This window comes from Artibeus jamaicensis, unplaced genomic scaffold (assembly GCF_021234435.1).
Source record: "Artibeus jamaicensis isolate MK-2021 breed Jamaican fruit bat unplaced genomic scaffold, CSHL_Jam_final contig_519, whole genome shotgun sequence".
In the NCBI taxonomy this organism is placed as follows: Eukaryota; Metazoa; Chordata; class Mammalia; order Chiroptera; family Phyllostomidae; genus Artibeus; species Artibeus jamaicensis.
The window spans coordinates 21,729,733-21,749,682 of NW_026521871.1; the positions used below are offsets into that span (position 1 = coordinate 21,729,733).

General features: G+C 43.1%; 1 protein-coding gene across 4 annotated transcripts in view; it reads left to right on the forward strand.

Annotated features, from left to right (window-relative positions):
• Positions 1-13,427: 13,427 nt before the first annotated feature.
• Positions 13,428-19,950, forward strand: part of TFDP2 (transcription factor Dp-2) — a 158,217-nt gene continuing 151,694 nt past the window's right edge. For all 4 annotated transcript variants that reach the window (XM_037139374.2, XM_037139379.2, XM_037139380.2 and 1 more), the window contains exon 1: positions 13,428-13,735. The gene's annotated coding sequence lies outside the window, so the exon portion shown is untranslated. The remainder of the gene's footprint in view (positions 13,736-19,950) is intronic.

The following is a 19,950-nucleotide window of genomic DNA, read 5'->3' on the forward strand; positions in this document are numbered from 1 at the left end:
CCTCACTATGAAGGCAGAGAACGCAGTTCCTCCCTGATGTCCCTAGTGGTTTGCAAGCTCCTGCCCCAACACTGGATCTCCGAGCAAGTGAGTCTGCCAGTGAGGAAATTCCTGCACCAGCCCCTCAAGGGGAGCATCTGGGACTCCAGCAAGCAGCCAAAATCGCTACTGGCTTCCACAGCCAGAAGTGTCGGGGATTTGTCTTCCTGGCACTGGGACCCCTCCCTCCCTGGCGGGGGGCACTGCAGCCCAGATATCCCACCACCACGGTTTCTTAACTGCTATACCATGAGTATGGGCCCTGCCTCTTTAGCATCTGCAAACCTCCTACCAGGGTCAATGTGGCTTCGGAATATCCTTAATTATATGGGACTTCTGTTTAGGGTCTCTTCAGGCTGTTTCCGGAGGGGGTGTTCTGCAGTTTAGTTGTAAATTTTGATGCACTGGGGGAAGGTGAGCACAGCATTTGCCTACCCTGCAGTCTTGATGAAAATTTCTCCCTTGTAATTTTTTTTTGGGGGGGAGGGTTAAATCACACCCTTTGTCCTTTAGTTTTGTTTCAGAATTTGCTGATTGCATTCCACAGTGTCATTTCACATGTGACTTCACAGAGTGGGAATGATAGGCCCATTTTAACATGAAATTGAAAACAAATTTATGTCAAAATGACAATACAAGCCCTGGCTAGTATAGCTCAGTGGATTAAGCACAGGTCTGCAAACCAGAGAATTGCAGTTCAATTCCCAGTCAGGGCACATGCCTGGGTTGCAGGCTGGTTCCCTGCAGGCCAGTTCCCAGCAGGGGACGCATGAAAGGCAACCATACATTGATGTTTCTCTCCCTCTCTCCTTCCCCTCTAAAGATAAATAAATAAAATCTTAAAAAAAAATGACAATACAAAATGGCACCAATTGACACACTCCTCTCCCCCTTTAAAAGGCAAATAATGACAATGCCAGCACCGTGACGTAAGATGTGGGCACAGAAGCACTCAGGTGAAAAGCATAGAAACTTAATAACACCTCTTCAACGCTGCGAAGAGGTGTTATTAAGAGATGATGTGGCCCTGACCGGTGTGGCTCAGTTGGAGCATCATCCTGTACACCTAAAGGTTGTGGGTTCCATTCCCAGTCAGGGCACACACCCAAGTTGCAGGTTCACTCCCCATTTGGGGTCCATACAAGAAGGCAACCAATCAGTGTTCCTCTCTCTCTCTCTCTTCCCCCCTCCCCTTCTCCCCCTCTTTCCCCACCTCCTAGAAAGAAATTACATTTGGTGATCCCTTTGATATAGTGTGTCCAAGAACTTCCTAGCAATGACAGATAACTTTCTTAAGGAGGGGGATCCCTGTTGCTGACCTTTAATAAGCGTAGATGGGACATTCATTTGCTGAGGCTGTTGCAGGGCAGATGTGCCCAGTAGGTAGATTTCCTATATTGCTATTTTAGCAGTTGGGTAACCCCAGTTGAGAACCATACCACTTTTTGCTCCTAGGTTGTTTGAATTAGCGCGATGGGTGTTAGGACAAAGTCAGGACTAACTAGAGATCGCTACCTTTGGGGGGTGGTAGGAGGTAAGATGTGGGAAGGAGAGGGCTCTGGAGGAGGTTTGCCCTGGCAGGTGGGCTGGCAGGAGACCACTCAGATGCTCCAAGGCTTCAGGGAGATTACTTGTCTGGGAGCATCTCTCTGATCTGGTGGGGGTACCAATACCGCCTCAGGACCGGGTTGGGTCTCCGAGGAAGTCAGAATATAATAGACGAATGATTTATCAACTTAAGAGGGCTTGAGACTCACCTGGAGATTTCACAACACAATTTAAAAGTATGTGACAGAGAATTCGTGGGCCAACTCTCAGAAAGCACCCAGATCTGGAGTGGAGCTCAGGCACCTGCACTTTAATGGGCTTCCTGGGCAGCTCTGACCCAGTGGTCCTACAGTGTGACCAAAGTACTGCCTAAACTGAGTGGCTTTTGAGAGTCAAAAGTGGGCAATATTAGCAAGTGTAACAGGCACAGCTGTGAACAAGGACTATGCAAGGAAAACAGATAAATAGTGATTCCACAGATGAATCACGATGGACAAGCTCGCATGGTGGTGAATACAGACCAGATTCTGACCTGCTTACCATGTGACTCTGAGCAAGTTCTTCTACCCCTCTAATCTTCAGTTTCCTCACATAAAAAAGAGCGCTTCGCTGTACATTTAGTGCAATATTCTCTTCTGGCAAAGGCTCCCCTGGGCCCGCTGTTCTCAATAACCTGATTGTTTTCAGTGTGCTAGTATCTCCAAGTTGTTTTACAGAGTACGATAGTCGACCCTCAACTGTCGACCCTCCACCTTCATTACTTCAGGCAGAGCTTATATAATGTTGCAGAGCCCGGAACCTAGGAGACGGTGAGAGGATGCTATATGCTATTTTGCCAGTTCGGTAAGACACTGTCATTCTCTCTCCTCTTGGGGAATGAGGCAGAGGTTGGAAATGCTCACCAGGCAGTACTTCCGGGTCAGTCAGCCTTTTGTTCTTTCACCAGTTCTTCCCAGACCAATTCCATCAAGGGTGCACAAGCTTTCCGTGGGCAGCTTTGGTGAAGGAAATTTCTCTCTACTTCTAGTCTGCCTAGTCTAGACATCCCCTCTCTCTTCTCACGGGGTCTTAAAGGATGTTTTGAGGGCAGGAAATAATATCTAAATGTTTACAGATTGAAACCTCAGTTGAAAGAGCCTTCATCTCCTGTCTTTGGTGTGGTAGTTTGGAGTGTGAGTTTTCTCAATCCAGTGAGTGCTGCAGATCAGAACCGCAATGTGCTATCACCTCAGAATGTTAGATATCACCTCACACCTTTTGTTTTAAAATAAATAAATAAATAAATAAATGAGAATTAACAAGTGTTGGCGAGGATGTGAAGAAAGGGGAACTACCCTATGATCCAGCAATTCCACTTCTGGGTGTTTATTCTAAGAAAACAAAACAGTAACTCAAAAAGATATATATGCACCCCTTTGTTCATTGTAGCATTATTTACAACAGCCAAGAATATAGAAGCAGCCTAAATGACCACTGATAGGCAAGTGGATAGAGGGCACATGCCTGGTCCCCAGTAGGGGTTGCACTAGAGGCAACCACACATAAAATTTTCTCTCCCTCTCTATCTCTCTCCCTTCCCATCTCTAAAAATAAATAAATAAAATCTTTAAAAAGAATGCAGCATAGTCACACAAAGAACCATTAGATACTGAAAATATATTGGGCAATGTCAAAATAAGTCTAATATGGACCTGAAAGAAATTAGAGAATAAATAATGGGGAGAAATATACAGAGACAGTTACTGAAAGACTTTGTCCTCAGGTAGGAGCTGTACACAGTGGAGAAGCTACAGATAAATCTGAAATAAAGAAAAAAACACTACAGCTATCTACCAGGGAAAGAGACGACTTTTCTGAAATGAATGTGTCTCATTTTGTTACAGTAAAATCAACACTGGATCTCTCATCAGCAAAACAGGACAGGAAATAAGTCGAGTAATATCTTCGAAATGCAGAGGTCTCATGGTATGTGGGAGCCCCAATAGAACCTATGTAATTAAACTACTAGGGACAAAAAACAACAAGAATATTTGCAAATATACAAATAATATGAAATCTTACTACTTATAGAGCTTGTTAGAAATTTAAAAATAAATTTTAAAGGGCTTTTCTCAATTAAAAAAAATTTTACTTAGAGACAGCGTCTTCAGCACACGTCAGTCTGTAAAACTTCGTAGCTATAGTTTAGAGCTGGCTCTTTAATGACAGATCCAACCACTGCCAACTGTGCAGTTTGCCATGCAGTCCCTCCAGTTCCATGTTGTACTGTGGCACCAGGTGCGGGGATGTGATCGGGCCCTGAATCCACTTGGGCTTGCTGCATCCTTACGGAAGGCTGAGTATGATGGATACGGCAAGCCAAGCTTGCAGCTGCAGGAGTGACCCCGGTGGGCAGTGGAGAATGACAAAAGGTCATTGTAAGTAGAATTACGTGGTGATGAAATTTGTAACTGATTCCAGGTACCAGGGTTTTGTGTGCAGGTGACTGCCAGTGGACCCGAGGCCGCTGTAGAGGATGGTATAAGGGCGTTTGATCCAAGCAGATGCTTTATTCCAATTGATAATAAAATTTTCTGTAAGTTTGCATTTAGATGGCAGGGTTAATGATTACCTTTACTATCTGGCCCTAGTGCTATATCCACCCTCCTCCTCTCTGCTATAATAAAGTCTGGGTGAACTTGATCATCTTTATATGCCCCAGATCACCATGTTGGTTCGTGACGCCTTGCTATCGGGATCTGGGGAGCAGATGTTAGAATAACTCTAGATGTCCTATTGAGACTGTTGACTTCTAGTCAAGATGGCAGCACAGGCAGACATGGCTCGCCTCTGCACAACCACATCAAAATTACAGCTAAAATAGAGAACAACCATCACTCAGAACTGTCAGAAATTTAGTTGGATGAAAGTCTCACAACTACTGAAGTAAAGAAACCACATCCACCCAGATTGGTAGGAGGGGCGCTGACACGGAATGGGCTGTTCCCACACCAGACCCCCCAGCCCAGGGTTCCAGTGTCAGGAAGATAAGTCCCCACAACTTCTGGCTGAAAAAAAACAGGGGTTTGAGTTGATGGAAGAAACTTCTGGAGCCCCAAGTAGGTCCTCTTAAAGAACCCACACACAGACTCACCTACTCAGATTTACTCCCTCTGAGCTCCAGCACTGGGGTAGCAGCTTGAAAGGTACTGATGGCACACAGGGAGGAACTGAAGTGTCTGGCATCAAGGCAAGCAGAGGCCAATGTCCCTTTTTAAAACCTCACCTCTCGCAAAGAGCTGGTAAGCTGGTGGCATCTGAGACTCCATCAACCTGGCTAACACTGACCCACCTTGTAGATCCCCAGAGACTCTGCCCCACTCAGCTTACGGGCCCACCCCAGTTGCTTTTTCTTATGAATGGCTGGTCTTGGTTCATGCTTCACAACTTCCTAAATACTATCAAACAAGCAACAGCTGGCTACAGTGAGACCCAGGCACAGCACTAGCATCAGCCAGCCTAGATTCACAGTTTGACTTCGCCTGGGAGTGTCCAAGCCCAGCACAAGTAATAGCTAGCTCAGATTGCTTTTCTTAAATAAATGTTTTATTTATTTATCTTTAGAGGGGAAGGAGAGGAGTGAAGGTAAGAAGAAGAGAAATATCAATGTATGGTTGTCTCTCGGTCCGCTGCTGGGGACTGGCCTGCAGCCCAGGCATGTGCCCTGACTGGGAATCGAACCGTGATTCTTCGGTTCGCAGGCCCGTGCTCAATCCACTGAGCTACACCAGCCAGGGCTCAGATTGCTTTATAGCTCAGGCAGGGTGCCCCAGGCTACACACAGGTGGGGGGTGACCTTGGTCTGCACCACACAGGAAACCCCAGAGCCTTTGTACCCAGTGGACAGCTACAGACCACGTAGGAGCACTCTCACTGCCTGCACAGCTGATCCTCTACAGAGAGCAGATGTTGGTGATTGAGTGGTCACAGCCAGTCCTTGCAGCTGACTGGCCTGGGTGAATCCCTCCCATTGACCTGCCAATAGCAACCAAGGCTCAACTACAAGAGGAAGGTGTACTCAGCACACACAAAGGGCACACCTTGAGAACCCAGTTTAGGTGATACAGGTGAGATTTTTGCCACTGGACACTACAGAACACCTACATTAGGCTGGTGAGCAGGGAACTACCAAGACAGGAAATTTAAGCAGCTCAACCTAATACATAGAAACAAACACAGAGAGGCTGCCCAAATGAAGAGACAAAGAAACAGGGCCCGAATGAAAGGACAGCTCAAAACTCCAGAAAAAGAGCTAAATGAAATGGAGATAAACAATCTATCAGATGCAGAGTTCAAAACACTGGTTATAAGGATGCTCCAGAAACTTAGTAAGGACTTCAACAGCATAAAAAAGATCTAATCAGAAATGAAGGATACACTAATTGAAATAAAGAACAATTTACAGGCAAACAACAGAAGAATGGATGAAGCTATGAATCAAATCAATGATGTGGAACATAAGGAATCAAAAAACAACGGATCAGAACAAGAAGAAAAAAGAATTTTAAAAAAAATGAGAGGATAATCAGCCTCTGAGACAACTTTAAGAGGTCCAATTGGCATCATAGGTGTGCCAGAAGGAGAAGGGAGAGAGCAAGAAATTGGAAATATAATTGAAAAAATAATGAACAAAATCTTACCTAATTTGGTGAGGAAACAGACATGCAAGTCCAGGAAATACAGACAGTCCCGAACAAGATAGATGCAAAGAAGCCCACTCCAAGACACATCGTAATTAAAATGCCAAAGGTTAAAGATAAAGAGAAAATCTTAAAAGCAGCAAGAGAAAAGAACTTAGTTACCTGCAGGGGAGTTGTCATAAGTTTGTCAGCTGATTTTGCAGAAGAGACTTTGTAGGCTGGAAGGGACCGGCAAGAAATATTCAAAGTTATAAAAAGCAGGGACCTACAGCCAACATTGCTCTACCCAGCAGAGCTATCACTTAGAATGAAAGAGCAAGTAGAGCTTCCCAGACAAGAAAAAACTAAAGGAGCTATCCTCACCAAACTTTTATTATATGAAATGTTTAAAGGACTTATTTAAGAAAAAGAAGATCAAAACTATGAACAATAAAATGGCAAAAAAATACAAATCTATCAACTATAGAATCTAAAAAAACCAAACTAAGCAAACAAGAACAGAGACAGAATCATGGATGCAGAGAAAGTTTTAATGGTTGCTAGATGGGAGGGGGTTGGGGGAAGAGGTGAGGGGAGTAAGACATAGGTAGGTACAGAATAGCCATGGGGAAGTACAGTACAGGAAAGGGAGCAGAACCTATGCATGAACCATGGACATGAACAATGAAATATAATTAAAAAAAAGACAATTAAGTGTGGCACATAAATCCTGTAAAAGTTCAGTGACATTGTCAAAAATGTCGGGGCATCTGAGGGTCTCAAATTCTGGAGCGTGTGGGATAGTCCTGAGAGATAATTTGCTGCATCTTGTTTTATCTGCAGCAAAGAAAGAGACTTAATCTCAGTGAGCCTCCTGTGGTTTTGGAGGCAACATATTTCACTGGGGGACGTGCAGTTCTGGCAGTGCTGCCCTATTTACTAGGTAACCCACAAGGCTGCCAGTTTAGAATAGGACGCAGAGCAAGAAAGTTCTCTGCAATAGGAGCATGCCGTGCCGGGAAACCGAATTGTCTGAGTCGTTTGTGGCCGACAGGCTGCTGCAGGATTACAATGACAAATCATACAACAGAATCGTAGTGTAGTGCTGGCAAACCATGAAAATCCACTTATAAATCAGGCCCTGGGCTTTTTCCTTTACTGTTAGCTGATCATAGGGAACTCCCCATGAGACCATCAGAGTGAACTGAGGAACTAAAGGTAAAAGAGGTAAAATATGTATAAGAACCATGATTGTCTGAGCTCCCAGCCCAGGAAGTTTACTTATGCCTTTCACAATGGCATGGGCCCAAATTCGTACAAGTCGAATCAACTTATATTTCTTTGACATGCAGTTTTGTGTTTCAGTGGACCCCTTTATACTCATCTCATGATGAGAAGTTCAGGTTACCACTTTCCCATGATCAGGCTCTTAGTCCCTCCCAGTGTTCACAGGAAACAATAACAACTTAACATGCAGAAGAGGGGACAGCACAGAAAGGCTTGCTCCTTATGGTGGGGAAAAGATGATCTAATTTGTTGCAAAAACATACCATCTTTTTAAATACTTAGAAAGATTTAGAATAATTGTCGGAAAGACACTTTCAACTATGACTATGGTGGAATTAGCCTGCAGCTGTTAAAAATCCCTTCTGAAAATTATCATCTAAAATTGTTTGGGAAACTACAAAGAAACAGTGAATGATTGAGCTATACATATTGTGTATTAAAGCCACTTTTGTCTAGTGTTTTTCTGCTCATTGCTTTGGCCTTGCACATAGACAGTGCCCTCCAGGTGGTGGAAGCTGCAGTCAGACCCTGGGATTCTATCCCAGGGGAGCCTATTACTATCAATGAGCTCATGGTATCATTCCATAGTAGGGAATTTGAAGAACCATAATATCAAGTTATTAGGTGAGAGAGATGGGTTTGTTTTTTATCTTAGTTCAAAGTCTATTAGTCTAATGAGGACAAGGAAAAGGAAGGCATGATGGAGATACTGTGGAGCTGACTTTCCTGAAATTTAACTATTTATAGCAAATAGTGTAAAGAATCTGCCTTATGTAAAGGCAGTTGTAGGAAAAAAGAAGTGGGGATAATATGGAGTAATACTGGATTTTTTGCTACTTAGAAAAATAAACAGAAACTATTAAGAGGTAGAGATTTTGCCTTGGCTGGTATGGCTCAGTGGATCGAGTGCCAGCCTGTGAACCAGATGGTCACCAGTTCGATTCCCAGTTGGGGCACATGCCTGGGTTGTAGGCAGATCCCACTGAGGGGTGCATGAGAGGCAACCACACACTGATGTTTCTCTCCCTCTTTCTAAAAATAAATAAATCTTTTCTTTTTTCCTAAATAAATAGAACTAGATTTTTAAAAATCTCTTTAGAGATTAAAGGTGGAGATTTTAAGGCACATACATTACATCTGCTAAATTCCCTTTCTCCCCCCACCACCACTTGAGCAAGAATATTAGCTATCAGATCCTGGGGAATTCTCATTTCGTCCAACCAGTCCTTCTCCCGTCTCTCTCAGCAAGTCCTATCTCCGTCAGCATCCCAGCTTCATCACCAAACACTGTAGAAAACTGACAGAAGTCTGAAAGTTTACTCTTCTTGGAAACTAACAAGTTAGCCTTCCGCAGTTCCATGGGCCCTGGCAGAAGATACAAGACTCCTAGGCCAGAGATGAAGGACACAGTTACTCATGGCATAGCGAACGTTAGGATCTTCACACTTGCTGTGGTCCCCCTCACCTCTCAACTCCTACCCGGAGCAGTCCAGGTTGATGAGATTGATGCTGTGCACACAGTGAGTCTGCGGTACAGCTAAGAAATCTCAAGCTTAGGAATCCTGAGTCTTTTGTAGTGGACTGCGAGTTAACCTGCCCAATGTTTGCTGTAGAGGACATTGTTTTCATTATGTTGAATGGTAAACAAAACTGCCTTCTACTCTGGAGGAAGACACTATCTCTATTTTATAAGAAAGGCCTCAGAGCCTCTACTTGCAAGACAAACAGAAATGAGAGAGCCATGTAGAGTTGTCTCTCAATAAATTTGTTATCTGGATTGTGGTGATGATTTCACAGATATATGCATATGTCAAGACTCACCCATTTTTTTCACATTAAGTCTGCTTACTTTATTGTAGGTCAATCTCCCCTCACTACAATGGGAGGAAAAAGAGTCTTGCTACTCAAATATGTTGTTGGGACCAGTAGCCTCACTGCCACTGGAGTGCTTTTTAAAAAAGCAGTATTTCAGGCCTCATTCCAGAGCTTCTTTATCAGAATCTGTGGGGTTTTTTTTTTTTTGGTTTTTTTTTTGAGTGAGGGGAAGGAAGACAGAAGGAGAGGGGAAGAAACATCAGTGTGTGAGAGAGACATTGATCCGTTGCCTCTTGCACAAGCCCATTTGGGGGCCTGGCCCACAAACCAGGCACATCCTCTGACTGGGAATCAAACCGACAGCCTTTTGGTTCACAGGCCAGTGCTCAATCCACTAAGCCATACCAGCTAGGGCAGAATCTGTGTTTTAATAAGATTCCCTTATAGTTAGTTGTGGGGGTGACTTTCCTTGCAGGTCCCCCCAGCTGCCATGGATGAGAGTAAACATGACTGAGACATGATGTGATCTGCTTGGGGAGGAGAGGTGGCCAGTTTCCCAGAGGAAAAAGGCCTTGAGTAGTGGCCAGTTTCTCAGGGGAAAAAAGGCATTGAGCCCCTTCCTCCAAGAGCTTTTATTGGGTTGTAGTACACAGGAATACAAGGATCAAACAGTAAATAACATTTCAAAGAAATCTAAGGGCTTAGTCTGAGTCAGAGTCTGTCAGGAAGAGTTTTAGAGCTTCCTGCTCAAACCCTTAACATATGAATGAACACACTTAGCAGAGCAGATTTCACAGGTTTTTCAGGAAGTCTTTGTGATTTTTCCCCAGGACATGCTCCAGCAAGGCAAGGAGCTGCATTCCTCCCCAACAGGTATTCAGGCTTAAGGGAATTAGAGCCAGGAAGTCCTTCTCCCAGGGGTCATGGGGACTCGGGCTATGTCAAAGCCCAGGGGCGAGAGTCCATTGCTCTTTGTTGCAGCCCCCTGAGTCCTTCCATGAAGGCCTCCCAAGTGATCATGTCTGGCCTAGGTTGCCCCTCCTCTGAGGGGTCTTACCTGTCAATAACTGTGCTTTGGAGGTAGGGAGGAAACTGAGGCAGCATTTGCTATCAGAGATAAGCTTTGTCTCCCGAGGCTCGAATTCCAAAGGTCACTGACTCATCGTTAGCCACAGTGGGTAGCGGAAAGAGGTTTAACTTTGGGTGGGAAATGCACAATGCAACACACCAGTGATGTGTTATAGAATTTTACACTTGAAACCTATATACTTTTATTAATTAGTGTCACCCCAACAAATTTAATTTAAAAAGTAAAAAAAAAATTCAAAGTGTGCAATTAAATAAAGGTGCTAGTAAGGATCTTGTTACTCAAACTGTGGAGAAGCAGCACCAGCACCAGTTGGGAGCTTGTTGGAAAGGAGTCTGGACTGCAGTGCACATTACAGTCTGACGGGGGCAGGAATCCAACAGCTTCACCTACAGAGAGCAACATGCGGGCCCAGGAGAGACACAGCATGTGGAAATCGCTCGGGTTTAACTACAACACATCTGCTTCATGGCCCTCTCTATGTAGGCCCTTGCATTTACAAGTAGAGACTTTCTTTATGCCTCTATCTCTCCAGCTGTGCTGGGCTGTGGCACTCTCATCCATTCAGTAAAAACTTACAGAACTTCTCATAAGCACTGAGGATAGTGAACAGGATGAGATCCGGATCTCAAGGAGCTTGCAGTCTCACAGGATACAAATACCAAATGAGTAACTACAAGCTTGATGAATGTTAGAAAGGCAAACAAGATTTAATGGGAAAGAGCTGGCGATGGAGAGTCAGAGGATGCTTTTCTGGAGAAAGTGTTGTTTAAGCTTATGTGAAAGCACATGTCGGTGAGGTGTGGGTGAACTGGCAGATTGTTCCAAGCACAAAGAACACCACCCAAGAACAGAGTTCTTTGGACGTTTATGTTTGTATTTCCAATGCCTTGCACTGTTCTTGGCATACAATACGTGTTTGCTGAATCAATAAGTGTGCTGTCATGTTTCAAACATCTACTCTCTGGCACTGGAGATGGTGGGAGCTTTCTTTTTCTATTCAAAGGAAATAAGATCCCTTAATGGGGAAATAAGAAGGAAGAGAGAAAGCTGACTATTGTGCAAATTGCTAAATTGGAACTGTGAGTGGGAATGAAAAATTGATTTACATAAATTTTCCTCCCTGAAGGAACTTGACAATTTATTCTGTTCTGGAGTAGTTTCAGTTTTTGACTTCAAAACCAAGCTGTTTCTTATTCTAAAATTCTTGGCCTGCTGTGAAACTAACATTTAGTGTCTTTTACAGCATGCTCTGATTAGGTCATGGAAATTCACAGCTAGATCAAACTGGAAAACATCTAGATCAAACACAGCTAGACCAAAATAAAAATTTGGAACTTTCAATGCCCATTTTACTTTGGGCATATTGTTGGAAGGTGTTATAAAACATTGGCTTTTAAGTCATTTTATCAAAAGAAATTTTGAAATTATCATAATTGCCTTTGTTTATTGAACACTTATATGCATTACATAGCAAAATCCTCATGTTAACGCTACAAGAGAATAAGCTGAGTCGAATGAAAATTGCCAAGTATTAGCAATTTCATAGGGTTCAACTGAATACTATCTTTAGACTTTCACCTTAGAAACTTATGAGAGGTCAGAGAATCCCTGATAGCCATAGCCTTACTCCAAAATTTCGTACTGAATTTTCTTTATAGACAAAGAGATTCTGAGAAAGTTATAGCTCCTTGATAACACCCCTCACCCCCCTACTCTTATTGGCTCAAGTGCTGTGTCTACTTCTATTATAGTTGCTTACACTTGTACTGAGGTGGTTGACAATCCATCTCCCCTGCTAGATTGAGTTCCTTGAGGGTGAAGGTTTTGTCTGTCTTGCTCACTTGTGTATCTTTGTCCCTAGAGTGCGTGAAAAGTATTTATTACCATAAAACCTTAACAACATTTCTGTGGAAACTAGATTAATCCTATTGATTTTTAACTGGATGATGTAATCGATCATTTTAGAATCTGTGGAGGAGTGCTGCACTTGTCATTCTTGAACCCCTAGGAACTATTTACATACAATGATACAGGAATTGTCTCTCCGCCCCACCCCAAGAGAAAGGTCCAAAGGTGCTTTCTAAGACTCCCTCACCTCCTTTAGGTATTTACTTAAATGGCACCTTTTCTGCACATTTTCTGAGCACCCTATTTAACACAAGCCATCCCTCAAACACCTTCTCTGCTTACATTTTTTTCCTATCAGGATGTATCATAGTTTCTATTTTGCATATTTCTTTCGCATATTGTCTTTCCACTAGAATGTAAGCTCACACAAGATTTTTCACAGAGGTAAAGAATTAGTAGACACATATTTTAATATTGAACTAACGGACAGCTATTGGGGTTACATGTAGCGATTTTCTGGTCAGCTTCCATGTGACATGGTAACTTGGCCTAGTTTGGATCTTACTTGCCTGCTCAAGAACCCACATCCCCAGTGAGCTCTAATCCATTGCCTGAATAATCACAGGATACCCCACACATAGTCTCACAGCCACTTGTTTCCGTTCTGCTTCTAGCTGCTTCCAGGGTGAGATACCTCAAAGGCCTAGGGACCAAGATGTAACCGCCTAGTTACTCTCTTTCTAAAGAGACGGGGTTTTCTTGTTTCGGGCCTTAGGTTTGGGGGGGCTGATGGAAAAGTCAAGCCTGGGGGAAGGGAGAGTGCAGAGGGCTGGTCTATAAATTTTAGGCCGCGGGCCTGCAGCCCGCCTTGCAGGCGGCTGGGAAGCCAGTTGGCAGGGGCATTGCCGGGGACTCCTCGGGTATCTGGGTACCTCCGCTGCACAGACCCGGGTGGCGGCAGAATACCCTCTCACCTCGTGGCCCCGCCCCTTCACCTCACAGCCCCCTCCTCTCTTTGGGAAGCCTGGGGGCGGGGTTTGTTTACTCCTGGCACGCACCGCCGACCCGGCCAATCCGCAGGGGCAACCGCCTGACGTTATTCATCCACGGGCCAATCGGTGCTCACTCTGCTGCACCGCCGCCAAAGCTCGCGCCCTGGAAGCGGGACAGTAGCTCGGCCGGGTGCGGGCGGACGAAGCCGCTTGCGATTTCTCCTGGGGCGGCTGCAGGAGTTCCACACGCCGGGCGTGCCCTGCCCCTTCCTCTTTGGACAACCTTGAAGGCGCGCACACAGTCGGCATTCTGAGGCCTCGAACTCCAGGGCCTTGACTGGACAGGCCGCGGATCTCCGACCCCTGCCCCGCGAGTGAGTCCGCCGGACCGGGCCGCCGCCAAGCACGGGTGCCCCAGGCTCGGAAGAACAGCCCTGGTCTTCTACAGCCTTGTAGGGGTAAGGTCTGGGGGGGGGGGGGAGGGCGCCGGCCCTCGTTTCGAGGGCCTTTAGACCCGGTCCGGCTTGCTCCTGAGCAGGTTTCCCTCCCTGCGCCTCAGCGGCCCCCTTGTCACCCCAAGTCATATCTGTTTATAACCATGCATCATTCCAGACCTGGCCAAGTAACCCTTGATTGCCTGGGGGAAAACCTCCCCCCCCCCCCCCCCCCCACACACACACACACTGCATACTAGGGAGAGGCAACGTCCCTGAGTCAACCTCGTGCAGGAGAGGAAAGGCTGCTTTCTACTCTCCCTATCTCCTTATGGGGGAAGGATGTCTTCTAAGTCTCGTTTTCTGTCTTTTCCTCCTTTCAAGATCCACACGTCTCCATCTGTCTCTAATAGGTGCTTTTCAGAGTTACAAAGCTTTGAACTCTTGGAAGAATCTCTTAACATCCATAAAGGAACTTTGCTCTAAGTCTAGGCTCACTTTTTTGGGCCTAGACTCCTGTGAGAAATTTCAGACAGCCATTGCCCCTCTCCATAGAAAATACAAAGGTTTTCATAAGCTCTGACAGAGAGACAGTTTAGCTAAGTGGATGGGCACTCAGCCAGCCTGTGTTACCTTGCATTGTGTGTGGTCTCAGTTTCTGCATCTGTACAATAATAATATCTGCCCATTTGGGCTGTTGTGAGGAGTAATGGACAAATCTGTGGAATGCATGTGGAGCAAAGCTGACAGCATATTAACTGCCATGCATCAGTTTGGCATTTTTATCGTTGACTACCATGAATGCTGGTTGAGAGTTCCTTGTATTGTTTCTCTTTTCTCTTGAAACAGTTTACAGGCTCATCCCTTTCCATATTTACTACTGAAGCTCTCGTTAAGCATTTGAATACCTTTCTCTTCCTCATTCTATCTCAGAGGGCTCAGACTCCCTATCCCACTTATTTGCTCTCTTTTTAGTAAGTCAGTAGCTCATTTTCTTCCTTTCCCCTTCTCCCCCAAACTATATATATTTTTTCATTTGACTTCTACAATTCAAATTAATATTTTCTGGACCACTTTTCTCTTAATGTCTTGAAATCATCTTCACTTGATAAATATGGTTGAAGTTACTCATCTGTTCTCTGCATGATGTAATCATGAACTGTCAGTTCAAAATTAAATATAAAATAATTCATCCTAAAGGAGTTTACCATCACCATATCATTTTTGTACGAAATGTTAAAGGGACTTATTTAGGAAAAAGAAGATAAAAATATGAACAGTAAATTGGCAACAAATACATATCTATCAACAATGTGAATACATGTGTATCAAGCAAACAAGAAGAACAGAGATAGAATCATGGATACGGAGAACTTTTTGAAGGTTACCAGATGGGAGGGGTTGTGGGGGAATAGGTGAAGAATTGAGAGGATTGAGAAGTACAAATAAGTAAGTTACAGGATAGCCATGGGGATGTAAAGTACAGTACAGGAAGTGGAGTAGCCATAGAGCTTACGCATATGTCCCATCCACATGAACAACGGTGGATGGGTGGAGGGAACAATGGATGGATGGGTGGAGGCCTGAGGGAGTGGGGGGTGCTGGGTGGAGGGAAGCAAAGGGGGAAAGATTGGGACAACTGTAATAGCATAGTCAATAAAAAAATAATTAAAAAATAAAATAATGTAGTTGATCTGATAGTGCATGTTGCTTTTCCATTTCATTGGTTAGCCTATAATTTAGCTAAACCCTTATCATTGTCCTATGACTAGAATAAATCTTCGATAGTAGTGCCCACTTTGAAGTAGCACCAAAGAGAAGAATCAAATGCCTAGAGCCTGGATTCCCTCAGGCTTGTCCGCTGGCTCCCAGTGCTTGTGATTTGTTGGAACATCTTGTGCCTGGATCTGGAGTCTAGTGGAAGGGCAGGCACTGCGTCTGCAGTGCTGTTCTGGCGGGACGGTTGCAGCTTCAGCAGTGGATGCAGTTTTATGCTTGTTAATAAAGGCACAAGGATTATTACACTCTTAACTTTTTAGTTCTCTTCATTTCTAGTGGTTTAAGAGAGGAAATGGATTTTTTGAGCAATGATAATACTTTATGACCATTTTTGTGGTAATGTAACTTTCCTTTTATGTAACCGTAGTTTACTGGCACCTTCAAGTTTTTCCTTTGGAGCCAAAATTCTTAATTGTCTGAGCTATGTCCTCTCAATATAACTTGAGGTTGACTGTTGTACAGATATGTTTATTATTTTTATAAATGCTGAAAAATTGTAAAGCAGTCTTTTTTAAAAAAATATTTTCTTTGTTTATTTTTAGAGATTGGGGAAGGGAGGAAGGAGGGAGAGAAACATCAATGTGTGGTTGCCTCTTGTGCACCCCCTACTGGGGACCTGGCCTGCAACCTGGGCGTGTCCCCCGAGTGGGAATCCCACCGGTGACCCTTTGGTTCACAGGCCTGCACTCAGTCCACTGAGCCACATACACCAGCCAGGGTACCAGATATGTTTATTCTTAATGTGGAAAGTATTCGTGGATGAAAATTATACATTAAAATATGCTCTAAGGAGTCAAAAGACTGCTTTTTATAATTAGGGATTGAAATGTGAATATACATTTACTTTTTTTTAACTTGATAGAAAAGACTGGCTTTTTTTACTCCCTGTTGATAATTACATGAGTTATTTATATTTACATAGCACCTCACCATTTTAAAGCCCTTTTAGATATATGAAAGTTTTTAGAATATGACGAGGCGATGGACTAAGCCAAAATTAAATTCAAAGGTAGTGAATTAGAACCTAAGTATTCCGACTTCTAGCCCATTGTTTCTTGGTCTGTCAGCCTTAACAGTTAACCAGGAACATTGGGTAAAAAGGGAGAATTTAAGATGAAGTTTTAAAACTGGAGGAGGGAAATTTCTAATTTGGGCACTAAATATTAGACATTGAATAGTACATTAGCATTTTATTTTTTATCTTTAAACATAGACATATTTCTCTTAAACTTTGAAAAATAAGCTTTACTATTTTGAATTTACACGTAGTTTATGTTGTCACTTGGCAAACCTGACTTTTTTGACTTTGTTGTATTTAAACTGTTATTGCAATATGTATCATAACAAATCTCAGAAGAAACTAGAAAGTGTAGAGTTGAGAGTAGTTTTAGATCACAGAATTTTAAGCATTAAATTTTGAATATTATTATTACAGTGTTATTTTGAGAGTTGGGAGCAAGTTTTATTTCAGTAAAAGAGGAAAAGAGACAGGCCAGGACCTGGGTCCTGGTGACAGGACCAGGGCAGGGCTAAGCCTGGGGCAGACCGCTGCTCCCAGCGCTCCCTGGATGCAGTTTCTCGCAGGGCAACTCCTGAGAAAGAAGCAGAAGTACACGTTCAAGTGGATGTGTGCGAACTCACGAGCGAGTTGCTAAAGATTATTAAGTATATTTGTCTCTTTATCCTTTACTTTTCCATTTTACTGTGGGGTACATGATTCTAGGGGTGGAGCATGAGTAGATTTAAAAGTAGACTTTGCACCCTTGCAAATTTAATGCAAAATTACATGTATTTACATATTTTCTTTCTGGAGAGAAGATTAATAGTCTCATACTTTCTAAGGTAAAGACTTTTGGATGATTCCAATCTTTATAAAATTATTTCTTTAAGCTCACTTTGGCAGCATATAGACTAAAATTATTTCTTTTACTGAACTACAAGTTATATTTTCACTTGTTCTAGTACTCTCCTCTGTATGTCTGTTTTCAGATATTGGAATATACTTATATTCTACTGATTCTTCTCTAGACATAACCTTCTCAGTCTTTATCTTCCAATAATCTTGTTGTTTTGATTAATTGTGGTTCCCAAAATTAGGTATTAACCAGTAGAGAAGATTTTAAAGCGTGCACTTTAAGACTAAGAGCAGACTCTCCCTAGCCTGGTGGCTCAGTTGGTTGGAGCATCGTTCCATACCCTATAAGGGTGCAGGTTTGATCCCTGGTCAGGGCACATAGTTCAGTTGCAGTTTCAGGACACGTACCTAGGTTCTGGTTTTGATCCCTGGTTAGGGTGCCTGTGGGAGACAACTGATTGGTATTTCTCTCTCTCTCCCCCTTCCTCTCTCTCTAAAATCAGTAAACAGCTTTGATGAGTGTAGTTCAATGGTGTGAGTGCTGGCCTGTGACCTGAAAGGTCACCAGTTCGATTCCCAGTCAGGGCACATGTCTGGGTTGTGGGCCAGGTCCCCAGCTGGGGGCGTGCAACAGATAACCAATCAGTGTATCTCACACATTGGTGTTTCTCTCTCTCTCTCAAAATAAATGAACTCCTAAAAAAAATCAAATAAAATCAATAAACATATTCTTGGGTAAGGATTTTAAAAATCTTTTTAAAACAAAGATTGAGTGGACTTGCTAGTATGAATGAAAAAAGGGGGTCTGTGGAGGGTAACCTCACAGAGTGATCTGACCTTTGACTCCTACCTGGGCAGGTCATGCTGGGTAGTCATGCCCCAGACCTGTAACTTCTTCAGTGAAAAATTTTATGCCAGTTCTGTCCATTATTGTTATGCATGTAGGTCAGCACACCTTTGAAATGCTGGAAATAATACTCCTAGAGGGGGATATTAACCCTCAAGAGAACATATAATCTTAACTGTCCTCTAATCCTATCCCTGCCTTGCTTTCTCCCACCGGATGTAATCTTCCTTACATTCCCTCCTTAATTTCAAATGCATAAAAAAAAGCTACAAAATTGTTATTCTCTGGATCATTTGAGATTCTCTCCCGAAGCATATGTTGTCAGTTTGGCTCAAATGAACTCATAAAAATTCTCCACGTGTTTGGATGTGTTTGCGTCAATACTTCTTTGCAGCCACATCACACTGTGGATTCATCATAATGTCCTAGTTAAGAAGAACTACGGGACTATCCTGCTTGCTTTTAAATTCTGACTCTACACGTTATTCGCTGGGTTTGGGCCTCTGATTTCTCATCCGTAAATGGGGGTTTTTAATAACACCTATCTCGCGTGGTTGTTAAAAGAATAAATGGACACTTACATGTAAAGCATTTAGAATGGTCCCTGACATTTCAGCGCTATGTATGTTACCTTTTATTATCAATTTTGTAATCATCTAAAATTCTTGAGTTGTTTGTCCAGGCTCTTCCAATTTTTAACTCATGCTCTAATAATTCTTTAATAGAATATTTTTGGTAGGACTTTACATGTCTCTGTATTAAATTTTATCTTATTGGGTTGGTTCTGGTGTATGGTCTTTGGTGAGGTAAAACTGTCCAACTCTGTAGAGAATTTTTATAATAATTTGTTTGAGGCAAACAGAGGACAAGTCTAAGAGTAAGATCTCCAGACATAGAAAAATACTTCCCAGAATGGCCATTTACAGCGTCTTTTTGGTTTTGTAACTGAGGAGGGAAGATTACATGAAGGTGGGAGAAAGCCAGGTGGGGATTAGATTACAAGATAGTTAAAAAGGTTATGTGCTTTCTTGAGGGTGGTTCTTTGAAGGATCTGAAAACAGGCATTTCAAAAATGTATTAACCTCCGTGCCTAGAAGCAAGGGACGGGGCTTGCTTAAGTCAGAGATAAACTTTTTACTAAAACAGCTACATGCCTAGGAGGTGACTACTTACTAAGACCTGCCCATTTTGGAATTTGTGGTCAGATCACCTTCTGAGGTAACTTGCCATAGAAACCCTTTTTTGTTCCCAACTTAAAAACAAAGTCCTGATTTGGTCATTCAATAAATAGGCTTATTTATTTGTCCATAGATTTGATAAACTATTAAGTTTGATAATGCTGACATTGTCTTCGTGCAAATCTATTAAAATGTTAACTAGGCAGGAATAAGAGCTAGAGACCTCTTTTAACATGGATAAAAACCAAAAACAAAACACAACTCACCCGGCCTGTGGTGTCTTCAGTACTGGTCCATGAACCAAAAGGTCACCAGTTTGATTCCTGGTCAGGGCACATGCCTGGATTGCGGGCCAGGTCCCCAGCTGGGGGTGCGCAGGAGGCAACTGATTGATGTATCTTTTCGCACATCGATGTTTCTCTCCCCCTCTTCCTCCATTTCTTTCCATCTCTGTAAAAACAAATAAATAAAATCTGTAATTTAAAAAAAATGCACTCAAAGGTGGTTAAGTAGGTAAACATGGCTTGCCTCCTCATACAACCACATCAGAATTGCAATTAAACTATAGGACAGCCATCAT